The sequence below is a fragment of the Mauremys mutica genome, chromosome 14 (genome assembly GCF_020497125.1).
Source record: "Mauremys mutica isolate MM-2020 ecotype Southern chromosome 14, ASM2049712v1, whole genome shotgun sequence".
Classification (NCBI taxonomy): Eukaryota; Metazoa; Chordata; order Testudines; family Geoemydidae; genus Mauremys; species Mauremys mutica.
In genome coordinates, this window is record NC_059085.1 from 32,250,752 (window position 1) to 32,272,189 (window position 21,438).

Sequence of the window (21,438 nt, forward strand, 5' to 3'; positions counted from 1 at the left end):
GCTGGTGCACATTTTGTTTTATATATCTGTATCTGCAGCTGTCTAGACATATACCTGTACATATAAGTAGAAAGATACAGACTCCTAGGAACATATTGAAATTCAGTATGTAGTGCTCTGAGAGGAGGTCCATTGAAACCAATGCGACTAGTTGCAGAGCACTCAGTGTGAGTGAAGACATCAGAATCAGGCCATAGAAAGTAAAGAATGATTTCTAAGCTTTACCAATATTAAACTGAAAGTAATGTGGTTTTTGGCAATTCTTGTACTCTATATGGCTGTCAAGGCAAGATATACATAGACGCTCACTTGAAGGCATGCCAAGCCTCTTTACAAACATAATAGTGCCCTGGCAAAGAGTTTGGAAAACAGCATTCTGTTCTATTGCAGTGAAACATACACACACATGATATATGGGGCTAGAACTGTCATCTTCCTGCAATTCAGTACAATGAGTTGTATGAGGACCTTTTCAAATCTAACTGCAGCAGACCCAGGAGCACTAGCATAGTTACGGTAGGGTTTGCATGTCAATTATAATTCTTCTCCAGATTTGATGTCTTGGTTGCTTTGAATCACTTCTACTGGAATTGGTATGTGCATTTTCAGCCTGAACGTCAATTCCTTTACCAAAACACATGTTTAATATGCTAAGCTGTTTTAATTGTATAGTAGCACACACATAATGTGGGTCTGGTTTCAGATGATATTTTTGCCAAGTTCTAAGCAAGAAAATGGCTTAATTAAATTAAAATGGGGGAAGAGACAAGAAAGATATTGTAGGCTAATCCTTATATGAACTGGACTGACTGGGCATTCCGAAGGAAAAACTAGAAGGGAAATACAAAGATATGTCTGCAGGGGGGAAATGGTTTCTGAGCATTAATTCTGTGATTAAGAATAATTTATATAGCCCATAATGGTATGAAGTATCAGAGGGGTAGCTGTGTTAGTCTGGATCTGTAAAAGCAGCAAAGAGTCTTGTGGCACCTTATAGACTAACAGACGTTTTGGAGCATGAGCTTTCGTGGGTGAATACCCACTTCATCGGATGCATGCTAATAGTATGCAGCACTTTAGAAACATAGATTAAGACATCACATGATTCCTGCTCAAAGATGCTTCAATGTAAGTAAGACAAGGCAAATCATAGACAGGACACTGTGTAGCAGGTCAGGTGGAGGAAAGCGTAGGCGTTACTGATGAGAAGGAGCAGGCTTTGTTGACAGAGATGATATTTAATGAGGCAATTGAGGAGGAAAGAGATGGTGGATGAGAGCAGAGGAAGGGAAGAAACTGAGAAGGAAAAAGGCAATGAAGGAGCAGTAAAGGGAGAGGATGGGAAAAGCATATGGAATGTGAATGGGTACAAATGAAACTAGTGATATGGAAAGGACATACCATCAATGGAGAGAGAAAAGAGCATGTGGTGAGAGTGACAGGAGCGGTAAATGAAATCAGCAGTGAGTTTTGGACAGACTTGAGGAAGGAAAGATGAGAGGAAGGCAATCTGGACAGTAGAAGTCTACAGTAATCAAAGCAAGAGGTGGCCAGTATATGGACAAGAGTTTTAGCAGGTGGCATAATGAAAAAAGGATGTTTTGGGGGGATGTTAAAGAAGATCTGATAAGACTTTGCAAAAGATTATATATGGAGGGTATAGGACAGGGGTCGGCAACCTGCGGCTCCCGGCTCGCCAGGGTAAGCACCCTGGCGGGCCGGCCCGGTTTGTTTATCTGCCGCGTCGGCAACGTCGGCCGATCGCGGCTCCCACTGGCCGCGGTTCACGGTCCCAGGCCAATGCGGGAGGCAGCAAGCGGCACGAGCCGAGGGATGTTCTGGCCGCGGCTTCCTGCCTCCTGCATTGGCCTGGGACCGTGAACTGCGGCCAGTGGGAGCCGCGATCGGCCGAAGTTGCCGACGCGGCAGATAAACAAACCGGGCCGGCCCACCAGGGTGCTTACCCTGGCGAGCCGGGAGCTGCAGGTTGCCGACCCCTGGTATAGGAGATGAGAAAAACATTGGTATCAAGAATGTTAACCTCGGAAACATGAAAGAGAAGAGAGTTATCAATGAAGATAGAGTAGGGATGGTACAGTGTCTCATTCCCCCCATGTGCTAGAAGCACAGGGAGGCATAATTGCTCCTAAAATTCCCATTGAGGTGGGACAGCTCTGCCCCTGAACCTACCAGGCCTATGCCTCTTCCATCTGGTACAACATGGCCAATAAACATTTTATTTTCAAATGCTGTAGTTAATATTCAAACCCTTAATAATAATAACAACCACCCAAGGTGAAAGCAAGTAATAAGTCATCTCAAAAGAAGACTTGGATTTAGAATTACCATATGATTTTTGCATGAAGCAGACAGGAGGACAGCGTATGTGTCTAAATATCCCTATGCCTTATATTTTTTCTTTATGTAGCATTCCATGGGATGTACTTTATTTTCAACCTATTACTCCAAAAAAGCACCAACGGCAAATACAAACCCTAACTCTGAGCTGCCACTCCTGAACACAGAGCATGTATCTCACTGAATTATGTGGATGATGAATAACTATAAAATCAATACAGCATATGCAGTTCTTCCTGTTAACCTGTAATACGACTAAAAGTCAAGGCTGACATTTTGAAGGCAAGAACATTGCTGTTTTACCAATATTACTGTTACTTCTTTGACTATTCTCCCTCCTTTTAACCAACTAGAAGCTATATCAATGGCTATAGTAAATATATATTATTTTAACTTTTTTTAGGTATTGTCATGTTTGTTTTAAAGTCAGTTTCCATCATCTTTCAATATGTAGGGGAAAGATTGATGACTTCTTCCAGAGTTAGAGGTTGTTTTTTGTTTGTTTGTTTATTTGTTTGTTTGTTTGCTGTGCTCTCAGTATGTTGCTTCCGTTATCCACTTCATTCCCTTTTAAGAGAACTCCACCCACCCTTGCTTTTCTATTTCAGCTGTGTGATTATTTCCACTAACACAGTCCTCACTAAGGCGGGGTTTTCTTAGGTGCCCAGATAGTAAGTGTGGAAAACTTGGGACTGGTGTGTGTGTGTGTGTGTGTGTGTGTGTGTGTGTGTGTGTGTGAGAGAGAGAGAGAGAGAGAGAGAGAGAGAGAGAGAGAGAATGTTCAGAGACTGGAGAGGAACTCATATGGTATGTGTAGTGCTTATGCAATGAAAATACTATACAAGTCATTTCATTTCTGGATAGCTGGAAAAAATAATACACAAGATACAAATGAATACACATTAATTTCTCTAGCATTCCAAAACTAACACATCCCTCTTTCATTGAGATTCTGACATAGTGTAGCTTTTCAATCATAATATATGCAGCTGATATATCCTATACTGCTGCATGTTATAATTTCTTGTTTGACAGCAATGTGGTGGGTACTGTACAAAACATTGTCCCAAGGTGCTAACTATATGAATAAGTACATGGATAGTACAGTTGACATGCACTCTTGTATATGTATATCCACAGCATGGATAATATATAATAAACCGTCTCTAGACATCATGTACACCACATGTAAACATGCATTTACATATGTAATCAGTATGAACATATGCCACATGTTGTAGATGAATGATGGTGGAAAATCCTGATTCCCTGCAAAGACTGTTTGCAGGACCTTCTTCCAGCAAATGGTGCCAAGGCAATCTCTATTCCAGTGTTATTTCCTGCAGGAATGATGCTGACTTTTCAGCTGTCTTGACTGCACACTCTTGAACACACACACACTGAATGATGTGCACAGTCACAGTGTTCAGGGATAATTTGAAATAATTCTCTTTTTTTTTCTGAGGAAAGAGTGGGCTTCATGCTCCAGAAAAAGCCCTGAGGAGCACACACAGTTCACCCTTACCTCAACCCTCAGTTTCCTTCCTTTCAGCTCTGTCACAATAATCATCCTTCTAGTCCATCTCAGTCCCCTTCCCTCTTTGGTGAGACTGAATGTTCTGTACAGTTTTAATACTGCTCTGATCTCCTGAGGAGCCCAGGGTTGAGAAGGAGGGAGGAAGTCAAATCTGAATGCCTGTCTCCTGTGTGGCAGCATATGTTAGCAGGGCTGCTCACACAAGTGCACTTGGGAAGTAGGAAATAACTTGCTTTCAAAGGCATTTAAGCTGCATTCTGTACAAATATGTTTAAGCATCATGAGACCTAACGGGACGCATTTTGGAAAAGGACCCAAGTGAGAACCCCTAGAAAGAGATCCAGATAAGTATGGGGAGGAAAGGTGGAGTACCCAGTGGTTCACTTGTTTTTAAATTTGTTCCTGAACTTGCATCCTTTGTGTAACAGCCAATAATGATGTCATTATGTACAGATGAGTGAGCTAGCTTAAAAAAAAATTAGAAGAACCAGGTCAAACTGAACTGATCCCATAGTGTATTTTTGAAAATGCCTGGATAAGTCCCCCTTTCGTGCTTCCTTCTCAACTGTTCACAGATTCCTTAGTTTTGGTGAGGTTGCTGCAGGTCTGATAACGTGCCCTGGTATGGATGTGGTCTTCAAATGTTGTTGATTCTGTGGTGGTGTGCAGGGAAGGAACAGCAAGGTAGGCTCCATAGTTCTGTTTTGAGCAAAGGGTGCTTAGAGGTCTATGGTTCTGCTAATGGTCAGCGGCAGAGGTTCAGGAGAATAGAAAGATGCATTGAATAGAATGACAGATGTGCTGGTGCAGGGAAGAAGGTGAGACAGAAGAAAGAGGGAGATTAGAAAAGTGAATATTCACAATTTTTGACTAATTTCAGACAAACGTCCAAACATTTCATGGTTTATCTGACCTAAACCTCCAACTATTTGAAAGTTCCCCATCACTTGTCATAATAAAACACAGTACATAGTGTGATGTAGCATGGCAGTGCACTAAAAATAAATTGCACCTGCAATGCGTCAAAAAATTGAGTGGGTGAATTATTTTAGAATAATTCAACTTCTCTTTATTATGATATTTCTCAACATCAAAGATTTCTTTCTTGGAAAATGTCTTTCTTGGAAAAGAAATTGGATTTTCAGGTTAGTATTTGCTATTATTGCAGTTTTAATCTGAATATATCTGCTTTCTTTGGGCCAAATCTGCCCCCAGTTGCACTACTGCATATCAGGACTAATTCCAATTAATTTGGCCATCTGTTATTTCACATATACAAAACAGACAGACATATTTCACATAAACACACATATAAAAAGCATGCGGTACACTGTGTGTGTGTGTGTCTGTGTCTGTGTCTGTGTTTCCCTTTCTCCCAAAGGTATTAATTCTACTCTAGTTACATATTGTTTGCCAAAAGGGACAAAATTTGTTGTATGTCATCAACATCCCAAGTCTGGTATAAATAATGATGAAGTAACTTGGTAAATTGTAAAGTTGTGATAAAAACCTGAGATGTAACATTATCAAGTCCCACCACACTCTCTTGCTCTTCCCTTCCGCCCCCACCCCCCGTATATATTGATTTTTAAGACACTGTGCATGACTGTTAAATCAATGATAGTCTGTCACAAAAATGTTGACTAAAAGGACTACATTACTAGGGTCAACTACAAATTAGCCCAAAGGGTAAACTCAAAGGTAGTGCAAAAGCTCAGGAAAAAAAATAGCAGATGTTGTAAAATATGGCTACAATGTAACAGCTGTTAGAAAATGTATATCATCACTTTCTCTTGTTCCACTACTTGTACATCTTGTGCATAATCAACTTCTTGAACTCTGGCACTGAGGAGCCATTTAAATAAGGGATTTTTTTTTAAAGAAATGGAAATTATATGTATCTTTCATGTACATTGTGAATGACCTCAATGGAGCTTATGAGAATGAAAGGTAGATAGGCAATAATAAGCACGAGAGAATCAGTTAGGATACAGAAGAAAAAAAAACACATTCTTCACCAAAATTTTAACTTTTATTAAGGTTTTTTTGGGGTGGAGGAGGGAGGGAACTATTGATCACTTCTTTTTTTTTAAACTTTGTAATTTTTTTTTGCACCCTTGGTTTTGCATGTTGGTTTCAATCAGCATCAGAATTGGAAATTTCAAAAATATTTTTTGTTTGCTAAATGGCTGAAGTATGCTTGGCATTGTATATATAGAAAGTCATGTCACTGTTCCCAAGGAGGTTATAATCTGAGGGAGTAGTCCTACCAACAATTTTACTAGAGAATATACAGCAAACTACTGCAAGTAGTCCCGCTGACTTCAAAGAGAGCTGCTGCAATCAAGGGCATGCCTCAAAGTAGCTAGCGCTGCTGGTATTTGCAGGATCATGCCCTTAGGCCCGGTCTACACTAGGAAATTAGGTAAGTATAACTATGTCATTCAGGGGTGTGAAAAATCCACACCCCTGAGCAATGCAATTAAAGTGACCTAAACCCCGGTGTAGACAGCACTAGGTCAATGGAAGAATTCTCCTGTTGACCAAGCTACTACCTCTGAAAGAGGTGGATTACCTATGATGAAAAGGGTGTCCCATCAATGTAGGTAGTGTCTTCACTGAAGTGCTACAGCCACACTGCTGCAGCTTTTTAAGTCTAGACAAGCCCTTAGTCGTGATCTCAGTCAATGTGAAAACTCCCACTTACATCAATGGGTGCAGAATTGAGCCCAAAATTAACTATGCAAATAACTGGGTGAATGATTTATTAGGGAAAAGTTGCCTCTCTTCCTGTCTGTGTATGGTCTGCAGTTTCTTGGATGTATATGTCCTTCGAGGAGGGTACATTGTGCAAACTGCCTACACACTAGAATAAGGGGTCAGAGCAGAGCCACACTACACTTGCAGGAGTTGGAGGAGAAATTGCCTTCCAGAGTTCCTTGGAATGCTGCTGCTACATCTTCCCATTGGGTGCTGCTTACTTCTGCCGACAGGCTGGTCCTTCCCCGCAGGCTAGGGGGAGGGGCTCAGCCTCACACTCTTTGAGACAATATGCACTTCTGCACAGAGACTGCATTGTTTGCAGGGCTGCTTGTGTTCTTTCCTGATTCTGTGCCCCTATGTACAGGTCTATCAGAAGCTGTGCCCAGAATAATTTCTGCAGAGATTCTTGTCTCTAGATCAATCACAGGCAGTTTGTTGCCAGTATTCTGCATTTGAAGTTGAGCTGTGTGTGTTAGTTGTTTTTGCATGCCTAAGTCACAGGGTATTGTTTTTATTCTGGACCGTGTGAACATAACTTTTCAGGTATCTCTACTTTGCAGTTGCAGGTGGTTGCAGGACATGTAAACATACCTGAGCTAGCTTTAATCTAGCTAGCACAAATACCAGTGTCAGTGAAACTGCAGCAACACAGACGTCAGTGCAGACTAGTCACCTAAGCACCCATGTCCCTGGAAAGCTTGTACAGCCCATGCTGCCACAACTTTGCTGCGGTTGGTACTCGTTTTAGCTAGATTAAAACTAGCTTGGTTTTGTCTACATCTGCTGCCATCACTCCTCTGATTGCAGTATAGACATATCCTTAATTCACATTTCTGGTACAAATACCCGTGTTTAGCAATTCTAAGTTCACTCTTCACAAAGTTTTTTCAACATTTTTCCAAATGTCAAATTTTGACCGAAAGGCGGTCAAAATTTTTGACTGAAATGTTTGCAAAAAATCCCATCTCATTTTTCAAACACCTCTGCTTGTGGCACTAGGCACTGATGCATGGCCAGAGCTTATTTGCAGAAGACACAGAGGAGAGTTAGTAAGTCAGTCTACATTACTGCTCAAATATTGAGACAATGAGAAGCACCACACAGCAAGAGACCTGACTATATTTTGTATTTTCAAATTTTGGAAAGTTTTGACAAATTCTAGTCACAAGGCACCACATCCAAAGTTTGTCTTGTATCAGAAAAATAATCTCATTATGCGATAATATTCTCATAGAAGCTTATATTAGTGTAATTTAATTCTACCGCTACTTTTTTTAACTTATTAGTGATAGACCTCAGAACTTCCTCCTCCCCAAACTTTATGGAAGACCAGCCTTTAATTCAAAAGTGGATACAAATTTTACAACTCAGGTCACTCTGTGTAATTGACACATTTGAAATTTGGAGACGTCAGATTCAGACTCTATTCAGAATCCAATCTTTGTGTCTCAGTCCAAGTTTATTTTAATATTATTATTTTCTTTAGGAATTGGTACCTCTGCCTTTGTTTAACTGCTGAATCTGCAACACTTAATGTTTCTCTGTGAATGCAGATGAGCTGTTGCCTGTGGAGCTGATGTCAATGCCACTTTCTCATGAATCAGCCTGTAGAAGACTGCTGGCTGGATGATTTGACTGTACCCTTTCCCTGGAGGCCAATGGTCTCTGCTGCCATATGCTTGCTCTCTGCAGGCCTGAGGGAGCAGGAGTTCTGAATCTGCTCCTGCAACCTGGCTCATATTTGCTGGCGTTATCAGCCTTTGTAAAAGACACACACACACACACACGCACGCACGGGCGCATGCACATACACACACAAAGAAAACACCAAATTGAAACTGCAAGGTTGTAGAAAATCTCTTATTTTTATAATGTAAAATTATGAATTGGTGAATTCCTTGTGCATTCAGCAAGGGCTATTTTACTATTGTTTATACATGTAAGTGTGTGTGTATATATGTAATAAATAAATAAATGTATACACTGCATCTACATGAACTTTCCTTTGTAAGTCAACAAACGATACAGTAATTTTTCTCTTCATGGAAGTATAATTGTGTAGTGGTTGTCCAATTTTACTTTCTTTGCCTGGGGATCTTGCAATTTCTATGCCTTAGTAGTTCTATATAAAATAGGCAATTCACCTTGTTTTGTATGAGGGCTGATGAAGTAGTCAATTGATTAGACAAATGCCATCTTTTAGAAAGTCCTGGACAATAGAGAAAGTATTTTCTTCCTCTCTCACAAATACTATTAATGTTCTATAATAACAGCAATATCTAAACGGGAAATGAAAGTAATGTCTAAAAGAAAACAGAGTTATTTTTAAGAGAAACATAAAATATGGTGAACCCCATTGCTGCTGCCTATGATGCTACAAACTGTAAATTCTAATGCTAACAAATGGTCACTCTGGGGAATTTTTAAAGCAGCACATGCAGACTTTTTAATGGCATCATCTTATAAATTGCAGTCAGAGAGAACCGCCAACCTTAAAACTAACAAGACGATGTCCCTTCTTATTACTTTCCCATGAGTCAAACCCATGCAGTAGGTAACATCAACGAGGACAATTTCCAGAGAGAGAGCTTTATCTATCTCAGTATGAAACATTTTACTTTTCTTAAGATCACCACTGTAGGAAGGAAGCATCACAATTCTAAAACAATTAGTTTATGCACCTGAAATGGTAAAATATGCAGTTTATTAGATTTCACAACCAGGCTTCCAATGCTCCTCATTATACAGTTGTAAAATGCTGAAGGCTGCCAGCTTGCTCTATTGTCTATGTTCTGTGCAGAAGACAGTTTTCGTCTATGCATAGCAAGCACCTTCCGGATTCTTAGTTACACTTTTCCAGACAATATATGTATTTTCCATTTGCTTCACATTATAAAGGCTCATTAGAATGACAGATGAGCAGTCTGAATACAATGCTTTGTTGCAGTGTGTTTTCCAGGGTATTTAATTGTTCAAAGAAAGTTTTTGACTCATTCAGGTTTTTTTTTCCATTCTATTAACATTTCTTCCAGTGTCATTAGCTTTCTAAACTATGTACACTTCAAGTATATTAAAATAAATTGCATTTAACGTTTGGAAACAGACATCCAAATTCTACTCTGCTATACTGGTGTAAGCCTGCTTAACTACTTTGAGATCAGGACCTCTATGCAGCAAAACTCTGCTGATGGAGTTTGAAAAAAATTTGGCCCAACATTTGTATTCCTTTAATTTACTTTAAAGAAACCATGAAGCTAGGGTTTATCAGAATCACTTATGGTGATATCCATGCAGCTGCTCTTATGACTCTCTTGAGTTTCCATGATAAGACCATTTAAAAAAAATGTTAGCAATAAAAGTTTTTTGTTTTGTTTTGTTGTTTAGCTTGTAAATTGTTTGGGACGGGGTCTGTCATTTTTATAGGTTTGTAAGGCACCTAATACAAGGGAATTCTGATATCACAGGCTTTTAGGTGCTTCTGCAATACAGATGGTAAATAATATTAATAATAATATGAAATTTCACACATACTATCAAAAACCAAGAGCAAAAGTTTAATAGCTTTGATAAATTTCAAGGCCATAATGGCCAATTGTGATCAAGTCTGACACTCTGTATAACACAGGCCATAGAACTTCCCCAAAATAATTCCTAGACCATATCTTCTAGGGGAAAAAAATCCAATCTTGCTTTAAAAAACTGTCACTCACCCTGATAAGTTGTCTGAATGGTTAATTACTCACTGTTAACATTTTACACCTTTGTCACCTGTATATTTCAATTTTGAATTAAAAATGAATGAATATGAAACATACCAGTTTCAGAATGTCTGCTTCTTCCACCATATATATAGTGTGGGTAGGTATACAATGTATATCTGGAAAATACACACACACATGCCCACAGGGCCGCTCGGGGGGGGTGGGGGAAGGAGAGGCAAGTGGGCCCCCACAAGAATATAGTATTTTATAATATTGCAACCTTTTTTTTTATGGAAGGAGCCCCCGAAATTGCTTTGCCCCAGGCCCCCTGAATCCTCTGGGCGGCCCTTTATGCCCATACATACACAATATATTATGGAAGAAGCAGATATTCTGAAACTGCTATGTTTCATATTCTCTACCTCATTCTCATCAAACAAATATAAAAATAATAATAGCGCCGCCAATTACAGCTGCAAAAAACCTCATGCTCATTACTTCATCTTCCTGTCAATATAGGGGTTTTCCATACAATACACTATCTAATGCTTCATGCAGTAGTGTGAAATGTCTCAAGTGAAGAGGCTTCTGCTATTTCCCTTGAGGTACTTATTCCACATACTGTTAGATCTTGTTGTGAGGTAGATCACCCCCTTCCTCTGGCATGTTATCCTACATTTTCTTAATTACATCCCATCAGTCCTAGTTTTGCCCCTTTATACGCAACTGAATAATGCCTCCTCTTCATCTCTCGAGCAAGGTATTTATAAGGCCATCGTCTGTATCTGAATTGTCTCTTGGTGGTAAAGAAGAATAAACAAACTCTCTTTTGATTCCCCCTCTAGGGGTAGCTTGGTACACGATTCTGCACACAGTATAAACACCTTAGCTGCTGGTATTCTCTTTCTAGGCCCTTTCACAGTCAGTCCCTACCCTACCTCTCATCTCTTACTTGCTTTTGAGATGGCGACCCCCACTTTCCATTGGGCCGATGCATCCTTCACTTTTAAATTTTTCTAACAACTATCTTGGTGTTTTCTCTAAGGCTGTCCCCCATGCTTGGTGGAGTTTCCTGTAAATACCCACAATGCTCCCTCATTATCCATCTTCATATCATTCTTTAGAATTCTTTCCTTACCAAAAAAAAATTTTTTTTTTAAATGGTTAGGCCACTGGTGTGCTGAGACCACAGCCTATTATCCTGACGAATACTGTCTCCTTGTTTCCTTGTGTTCCTCTGTACTGTCTGTGTCCACCTGTTGTCTTTCTTCTTGTATTTAGAATGTAAGCTACTTGGGGTAGGGACCATCTTTTTGTTCTATTTGTACTATGCCTAGCAGCCTTGGGTCCTGGTCCATGATAGGGCTTCTAGGCTCTATGGAAAAACAAATAATAAATAACTAAGTGGTCACCCACTTCATAGCTTCTGTAGGCAAAGTTATTGCACACACCAGGGGCTCCACCCCACATGCTCCCTGTGAGCTTCCTTCCCACCCCTTCTATTTCAGAAACTCCTCCAGTCTCTCCCCTGTCAGGGGTTCTTTGTGTCCCCAATTTCTCCCTTCCTCTGATACCAGGGTTCTCAATCTGAACCTACTGATGTTCTGTGAGCCCCTGTTTCCCCCCTCCCTCCATTCCAGGTCCCCCTTTCACTCCAATGGCAAGGACTCTATATGTGCATGTTCTTACTTTCACCCCATGTCAGGGGCTTAGGGTATCCACTTCCCCTATCCCAGTGTCCCCCAATATTCCCGAATAAAGATTCTGTGTGCCTCCATTCCCTCTTCCCCTCATTTCAGAGTCCTCTATTCTCCCTGTGACAGAGGCTGTGTGTGCCCCCATCCTTCCCTTCCCTCATACCAGGGCCTCCCATTTTCCCTCATGGCAGGGAGTCTGTGTGCACTTCTGTATGTTTCACCCATCTGGCTTTTCTCAGTTTAGGATATTTCTTTAATACTAACAATATGTTGCATTTAACATTCCTCATATCTGAGAACATACAAACAAATCAAACATTAATTAACTGCATTTCTTTACACTGCAAATATTTTTACCCATTTCACAGACAGGGAAACTGAGATGCAGAGAGGTGTTGTGCATATAAACACTCTGGATATGAGTAGCACTATGAATGGAACCCAGGAGTCCTGATCTCTAGTCCTTTGCTGTAAATTGTTGGACACACAATTCCATTTAGCATGAATTCAGTATAGTAAAAATAAGAAAGTGTACATATATGAATTAAACATACTGCATTCATGGTGGTACATTAAAAATTTCAAGGAGAAAAAAAGAAGAGTAAGTTCCTTCAGCTTCAAGGCAGCAATAATTTACATGTCAAGAAGTTATACAGGTTTTTATGAGATTATTGCGGTGTTATTCAATAAAAAATAGTTACCATGACAACAGCTGTCATGCTACCTGTGAGATTATAAAAAAGAAGGACAATCAGGCAAAGGGTTTATTTGGGAATGACCGCTTATCTGACCTAGTGAATACAAACAGCATGTTGTTTTGACCATCCTTGACTACACAGCCATCATCAGCCAGACTAAAATTCCAGCTGGAGATTTCAGCCTGCCCCGGTTTGGGGAGAGGAAAAACTACAGAGGATGTTTTGTTTTTTGTTTTGTTTTTTAAGTCCCAGAGAAATCAAGAAAGCACAGTCCCACTAGACTACAATATGGTCACATTTCTTTATTTCCCTAGCCATTACAATCTTTCAACAAAATGGTTGCTTCATTGAATATGGATTCATGTAAATTTAAGATGCTGACTATTTGTTCAGTCCTCCAGGACATACAAGTTTTATTTTTTTCCAATACACACATTTCACTGCCACACCAAAACCTTTGCTTTCTTACTCCCTGTGGCAGTGTGTGCATTTTTCTTTCTGACTAATGTGCAGAATCTGCACCTTGACTTGCACATAAAAAGCATAGCCAAAACAATAGAACAACACTACCCGAGCGCACACATCTTATTTTTATGGAGGCTTTTAATCTTAGTTTGTCAGCAAACAGAAGCCTCCTTACCTAGCTGTATAAAAATATTTTTATTATTAACTGTGTCTCTGGTTGTTAGCATGTGGCAACGGGAACCTATGAAACCTGACACTAACAGAGCGAAACAATCAGCCATGGTTAACAGTTAAATCACATTAGAAGTGTTCATTAATTAAAATCTGTCGAACCTCTTTGCAGTCCACATTTAATCACAGTGTCATTAGCATTGCAGAAATGTGTCTCAGGAAAGAGGCAGAAAGTTTTAAAATTAACATGCTAATATTTGCCCACACATCTATCTAAAAATGTTTTTGTATTACATACGGCAGTATTAGGTATGAACACAAAAAGGAGAAACAGTGATTATGTTGTTGGACTAGATTATATAAAGCTGCTATATTATTATAATTAGGACAACAGCAAGTTGGACTATAACAGTGGCTTTCTTGTGAAAATGGCACCATGTCAAATTTATAGTCTCTAGCTAAATGAGTTTGTTGTAGCATTGACAAAGGAACAAATGTGCCAAATGCAGGCAAAATTAAACACTAACGGAAAATCCTGGTCTTTTGTTTTCTGGGTAGATTCTGGGACACTAATTTTCAAATGACAAACACGGAGTGCTTAGCCATGCAACACTGCCATTTTCTCAACGTGGTGGTGGGGTTTTTTAATGGAAAAAAACATACACAAATGCATCTATTGTACATGTATATAGCAATATTTAGGTATATTTAGCGTGTAACTGCCTGTCAATTGCAGAGCAAATCCTATTGTAAAGTTAATAGTCTAAGTTTCTAGTCTGAGACCTGGAAAAGTCTGCTGAGTGGGGAGAGGTCTGTGGATTCCACAGCTCAGAGCAGTAGTACTCCTGTGTGCTTGTAGCACTTCCCCATCTGTGTGTGTGTGTGGGGGGGAGGATGATTTTCATAGCTCTGCCTTCATGTTTGCGTGGAAGGAAACCACATGGAGTTGGGCTCCATAACATATGGGGTGTTGTGGAAGGTAGAGTTGGTGGCTTGTGAGTTCTGCTAGGATCCTAACATCTGCCTGTCCCAGTTCTGATGAAGGGAGTCCTCCACAACCGTGGATGGGACAAGATTTGCTTTGGTAAGCACACATATCTCCAGTTAGTGTCAATTTGAGCTATATGTATGGGTGTGGCATACCTCACAACCGCCAAGGCCCAGATGTAGGATGCAATGTGAGACAAGGATCCAAAACGAGGGACACAAACTGCTGTGCAATTCACTCTATTAGTGTATATAACTCTTCATGTAAATCATTTTCAACAATAAAAATGTTGGGGATGGGCCACCACATTTCTATCGAACAGAGGTCATCTTGGAACTAAAAGGAAGTGGTAACCCTTGAGATGTGGCTCAGAAAATATGAGGTATGGAGTAGAGAATAGATCCTGTGACTCTGGAAAATATTCTGCCTTTCCACTCCTGCCAATGAGTTTTATTAGGTAAAAAGATATTGACTTTAAAAGTCACCTGCAAAGAAAATCAAATAGGCAAATGACCTTTTTTATTGTTTTATGATGTATACATAAGGGCTATGAGAAAATGGCTTGGTTTTATTTATTTTTTTTTTTAACTTTTTTATTTAAGAAATATAGGTCTATCTGGTGACTGGAGAAGAGGTAAAATTATGATATCACAAGAGAAAGGAGGCTGGAGGCTGATCAACAGAGTAGGGAAGCAATTTTGCAACTGGATGGATTGTTTTTATTATGGCATACTTAACTCCACTACCTAATGATCACTTGGGGCAAAGGCTGCCTTTGTAAAAGATTTAACATGTGCACCTTCCAATTAAGGTGTGAGAGCTCAGAACAAATATTTCTAAGATCCCTGAAAAAGGATCCTCAGCTGAAAAAGGAAAAAAAAACAGACTTGACGTGCCAAATATTCCTAAATGAGCAATAGACAATCTATTTTAAACAAATAAATAAACCTTTCAGATCTTCTCTCCACATCAGAAGGAGAAACTTGGGCAAAACAAACTCTCAGAAAAGTCCACAGTTTTGTTCCTTTGTTTCTAAAGATAATATCATAAAAGTCAAAAGGAACAACCATGAGGTAAGAAGCACCTGTGAAAGTTCCAACTGCTCTCTGAATGAGCTACGTCTTATCCCTGTCCTAGCCACATTCTCTAAGGCTTACAACGCTGGTTTCCCCAACAGCCAGGATCTCTTCATTACCGTCACGGAGATCCCCTACCAACCGTCCCCGGCCATTAACCCGGATCCTGAATCAGGGGAAGGAGCAGTCGGTAAGTGCTTTAACCATGTAAACTTTTATTCTTAATATAACAGGAATCTGAAGTATGTGAAAAGGAGGTCTCTCTATATATGGGGATAGAACAGAAATCCTCCTGGGAGATCTCCACGAACCTCTCCTGGAGGTAATCGAAAAGCCTCCGCAGGAGGTTCCTGGGGAGAGCTGCCTTACTGGGTGCTCCGTGGTAGCACACTTTTCCGCGCCAGGCTTTCATGAGGTACTCAGGGAGCATTGCCTCCCCGAGCACGGCTGCGTAGGGCCTTGGTTTGTGCTGGCTTTCACGCAGCATGCGCTCTCTATCTCCTTCAGTGACCGTCCTCAGGGTGATCTCGCTCGGAGACTCCTGCATGTAATTAGGGGAATTACTGTAATGTTACGCCTGGTCCAAAGTATTTTTAAAAAATCTCCGGACAGACGGCATAGCAGAGACTCAGCACGCTGCTGCGTGACGAGCGTAACGGAAAGCCAAAGAATCAAATGGACGCTCATGGAGGGAGGGGGGACTGAGGACGCAAGGTGTCCCACAGTTCCTGCTGTCTCCGAAAAGGATTTGCATTCTTGGCTGAGCTCCAAATGCTCTAGGGTCAAAAACAGTGTCCGCGGTGGGTCAGGGCATAGCTCGGCAATTTACGCAGCCCCCCAACCACCCCCAGAAGTGAAAGGGAAAACAATCCTCTCTTGACTCTTTTACATGTCACCCTATCTTTACTGAATGCTGCAGATAGACGCGATGGTGCAGCACTCAACACCGACATCCTTGCTCCCCCCACGCTATGGATGGCTGATGGTACAAAATGACTGGTATCCATCCTCATCATCAGCCTATTGGCACATGGGGCAGTGCAAAAGGACTGGTAACCATGCCGACTAGCATCGGTAAGGTCAATCAAGGGCGCCTGGTCCTAATTTTTCGTGGTAGATGGTACAGTATGGCTGATAACCATCATCACCATAGCAACAGGGGGCTGAGCTTCATCAGCCCCCAAACCTTCATGTGTAAAGAAAAGATTCAATTGCCCCTGGACTAGCAGCAGGATGCTGGGCTCCTCTCCTCCACACTTCTTAATGTCCTATCTGGACTATCATAGCTGCTGGAGGCTGCCTTCCACTCATTTCTCACTAACAAGTCACTGTGTCTTATTCCTGCATTCTTTATTACTTCATCACACAAGTGGGGGGACAATGCTATGGTAGCCCAGGAAGGCTGGGGAAGAATGGAATGAACAGGTGGGGTTGTTGCAGGAGCACCCCCTGTGAATAGCATACAGCTCATAATCTATGCAGGATCTGACACAGAGCAGCTGTGCTCTCTGGTTCTCTGATACAGTGGTTCTCTAGTACACTTGCCCATATTCTAGGCAGGACTGATTCTATTTTTAGATACCAAAAAGGAGGGATTGACTCAGGGAGTCATTCCCAATTTTGGCTTTTGCGCCCATGGCTAAGAGCAGCCAGGGGCACTTATGACAGCAGCAAATGGTGTAGTGCAAAAGGACTGCTAACCATGCCCATCTTATTACCAATTTATGGTGTGCTAGATGGTACAATATGGCTGGTAACCATCTCTGCTGTCATGCAAAAGCAAAAGCATGCTGCTGTGTAGTGCTGCTGGACCGCCTCTGTCAGCGGCATCTAGTACACATACGGTGACAGGCACAAAAGGCAAAACAGGCTCCATGGTTTACACGCTGTGGCGTCTGCCAGGGCAATTCAGGGAAAACGGGCTTGAAATGTTTGTCTGCCGTAGCTTTCCCGGAGGAAGGGATGACTGACGACATTTACCCAGAACCACCCGCGAAAATGGTTTTTGCCCCATCAGGCACTGGGATCTCAACCCAGAATTCACAGAGACAGATTAGACTGTGTTCATTCTTTGCAAAAATTTATCTTGGCAAGGAATTCACTCCCTTTTTCCCATCACACAGCTTGGACTGTCTCCAGACCCACCACAGCATCCCCCTCACAGAGGCTGGCAAAGATTAGGCGGCAAAATAAAAAGACACGGGATGAGATGTTCGCTGAACTTATGGTGTGCTCCCGAGACGACGCAGACCAGCAGCGCCAGTGGAGGGAGACCCTCTCTCTGTACCAGTGCTCACTCAGCGAACGGGAGGAGAGGTGGCATGAGGAAGACAAGCAGGCGACTCAAACACTGCTTGGACTAATGAGAGAGCAAACGGACATGCTCCTGCGCCTTGTGCATGTTCTGCAGGACCTCCGGCAGGAGGACAGAGCCCCCCTGCAGTGTATCTGCAACCGCCCTCCCCCGCCACAAAGTCCCATACCCCCCTCACCCAAAATAACCAGAAGGAGGGGCGCCAGAGGCCGTGTAAACTGTCACTGCACCCCAGCAGATTGCTCAAGTACCCAAAAGCTCTCATAGCCTACATTTTGAAAAGTCCTTTCCTTCCCGCCTCACTCAAGCCCCCATCCCAGTTTCATCCCCTAACTGTCTAGTTGATAATAAAAAATACTTTTCTGTTAATTACTGTTTCCATCATGTTCTTTTAGAGGAGACTGTGTTTGAAGGGGGGGAAGGGGGTTGGTAATTTGACAGGACAATCACCTTTACCAGGGTACAGACATGGGGGCAGGATCAGCAGCAGGTCACACACACACTGCAGTCAGTACGCACCCTGGTCGGTATGGGAGGTGGTTTGCAGGTTCTGTGTGGGTGGGGGGGGGGTACGTGACTTTGTAGCGGGGGAGGGGGGTTACAGATCTCATGCAACGGTCCCTGTCCTGGACCACAGAGCCACGCAGCAGAGGAATCTGTATCCGTCCTCCCCCGCCAAAAGGCCACATAGCCCCCGCACACAGAGTCCCAAAAAGGAGGGATGGCAGGCTCCGTTGAAACATCCAGTCTGGCACTGCAGACCGCTCTGGGAACAGGAGCCTGTCATTCCTCGAGTTTATAGGCGGTCTTTACATCACTGCACACCCTACCCAGCACAGTCCGTGTCCCGGTTTCAACCCTGTAACGCAAAGTCATCAATAAAGAAACCTTTGTAAAGTTACAATGGAACATGTATTTTATTTTTAAATGTGTGTTGGAAGTTGGGGAAGCGGGGTGGGCGGGGTATGTAACTGCAGATGCTAGTCAACAGTCACTTGGTAAAGAAACAGGGGCAGGTTCAGCTTCTCTGTAAAGAAACTGAACAGTCACAGGTCACGCTGCTCACTGCTCGCTGGTACTTGAAGAGTTCCTTGTCGCTGTGCAAGGCGCCTGCACAGAGCTTCACGAGCCAGGGCATTAGCGGGTAGGCTGGGTCCCCGATGATCACTATAGGCATCTGCACATCCCCAAGACTTATTTTGTGGTCCGGGAAGAAACTACCTTCCTGCAGGCGTCTAAACAGACCAGAGTTCCTGAAAACAAGCACGTCATGAACTTTGCCTGGCCACCCGACGTTGATGTTGGTAAAACGTCCCCCATGGTCCACCAGTGCTCGCAGCACCATTGAAAAGTAGCCCTATTTCTCAGCAGCTGACTGTGGAAGAGGTGGACGATAAGGTGCGAGGAGTTGACAACGGCCATAACTGCAGCGGGATCCGTGCTCAAAGTGCTGTGGCGCCCGCGCTGTCACTGAGCAGAAAAGTGCATGAACAGATTGCCCGCAGGCGCTTTCAGGGAGGGAGGGAGAGAGGGAGGGCGTGATTGACGGTTGAATGATGACAGTTACCCAAAACCACCCTCGACACATTTTTTCCCCCAGCAGGCATTGGGGGCTCTACCCAGCATTCCAATGGGCAGCGGGGAGTGCGGGAACTGTGGGATAGCTTCCCGCAGTGCACCGCTTCCAAAGTCGACGCTGGCCCCGTTACTGTGGACTCAGACAGTCGAATTAGTGTATTTAGTGTGGATACACAAATTCGACTTCATAAGGTCGATTCCACAAATTCGAATTAAGTAGATTCGAAATAGTCTTGTAGTGTAGACGTACCCTAAGAGTCTGACCACATCCCTACTGACCTAGCAAGCAGGTTACATTTTGCAGCTTGTGCCACTCCCCTAGAAACTGAAAATATCTCTTCTGCTATTTTAGCCTGAATCTAACTGGGGTGTGCATTGATCTCTCTCTCTCTCTCAGTTGTCACCCAGGGGCGAGCAGCTGCAGAATGTAACCTATTGGGAGGGTGGGGCTGTGGCCAGGTCTGTGCAAGAGGGCAGAAGTAGATCAGACAAGCTTGCAAGACTCCCTATTCTGCAAGATGGCAAAGCTGATAAGCTCTGGGTAAATTATAGCTAGTGTTTGAACTATAAAAGAAAGCCAATATCACTTTTAAATATATGAGATGATTCTAGATTAAAATAACTCAAGGGTTACACACATCGTTGCCTTTGTAGACTGAATTCCCTGCACATACCAGGGGCTCCTTGCATTCTTCTACACCCCACCCCCCCGTAGGCCCCTACACAAGCTTCATTTGCCACTCTCCCATCCCCCTCTATTTCAGGGACAACCTGCAACTCTCCTCGCAACCCCTCCCATGCTAGGGGTTTTGGGTACCTCCCATTACCCCTTTCACCCATGCAGGGACATCCCTAGGTGGGTGCGGGGCCCGGGGAGGATGTGACGTATCCATCACTTCTGGGACCGACCCATCATTTCTGGGACCGACCATGCTGGCCAATCGCACTGGCCCATGAGGCCCCCCAAAGCGCGGGGCCCGGAGTGGTTGCCCCCATTTGCTGTACCCAAGGGATGGCTCTGCATCCATGTTCCCCATTCTTCCCTCCCCACCAGACAGGGGCCATGACTCTCTTCCCATGCTAGGGGTTCTGTGGGCCCTTTCATGCCCCTTCTCCCTCCTTCCCCACTTCTTTATCATGTGTGCTTCCCATTTCTTCCTCCACCACATGCCAGGGGCTCTGTGTGTCTCCCATGTCCACCTTTCCCCATGCCATTGTCACCCATTCTTCTTCCATGGTGTGTGTGTGTGTGTGTTATGCTACAGGAGTTTAACCACATGGGGATAGCGATTGCCAAATTCAGTAAATAATTAACATATGGAACACTGGGTCCAAATGTGATTGTTTGGTCTGTTGGTTGCTTTTGTTTGGGGCAAAAGGGTTCAGGAAAATGCTGTTGTTTCCTTCATAGGAAATGATATTTCAATGAGGAATAATTGCTCATAGATTCCAAGACCAGAAGGGACCCATTGTGGTTATCTGACTTCCTGTATAACATAGGCCAGATAAAGTTCTCCCTCCCATGGCTGCCAAGTGTCGTGTAATACATTCTGTACATTTTTACACTCCTGCATTTCTCTGCCATGTCATGCATTGCCGCAGCCCAGCCGGATTCCTGTGCAACCAGTTGAGCTCTGGGAATGTTGCAGGCATTTGCCTGCGGTGGTGCCATCCTGCCAGATGGGGCCTGTAACAAGGTAGTCTGCCTTCCTCAGGGTAGTGGTGGGAAATTTTGTGACTATGTCTTTAAGGGCCTGGGGCCAGGAACATTGCAAAGAGGGTGGGGCAAGCTTCTTCTCTCACCCATCCAGTTGGGGAAGATCTGGGAGAAGAGCACCAGGACAGACGCTAGCCAGAGAAAGCTGGCCTGCTGAACTCCTTGAGAACTGATTGGAGAAAATGGTCTAGTGAAGGAGAAGTGATGTAAGGCCCTAAACCTAGCTCCAGGAGGAGAGCTACAGACTCTTGTCCTGAGAGAGTGACCATTTGAAGCACAACAGGATGGGAACTGGGGAAGATCTCCTGCACTGAGACGAGAGCTGGCCAGGATTCTCACATAGACCCAGTGCGGGGTGATCTGGGGCAATGAAAA

The 21,438-nt window shown here is 42.9% G+C and overlaps 1 protein-coding gene across 2 annotated transcripts in view; it reads left to right on the forward strand.

Annotated features, from left to right (window-relative positions):
- The window catches only part of CDH8 (cadherin 8), a 211,005-nt gene that overhangs the window by 74,986 nt on the left and 114,581 nt on the right, over positions 1–21,438 (forward strand). The gene's annotated exons all lie outside the window — the stretch shown is intronic.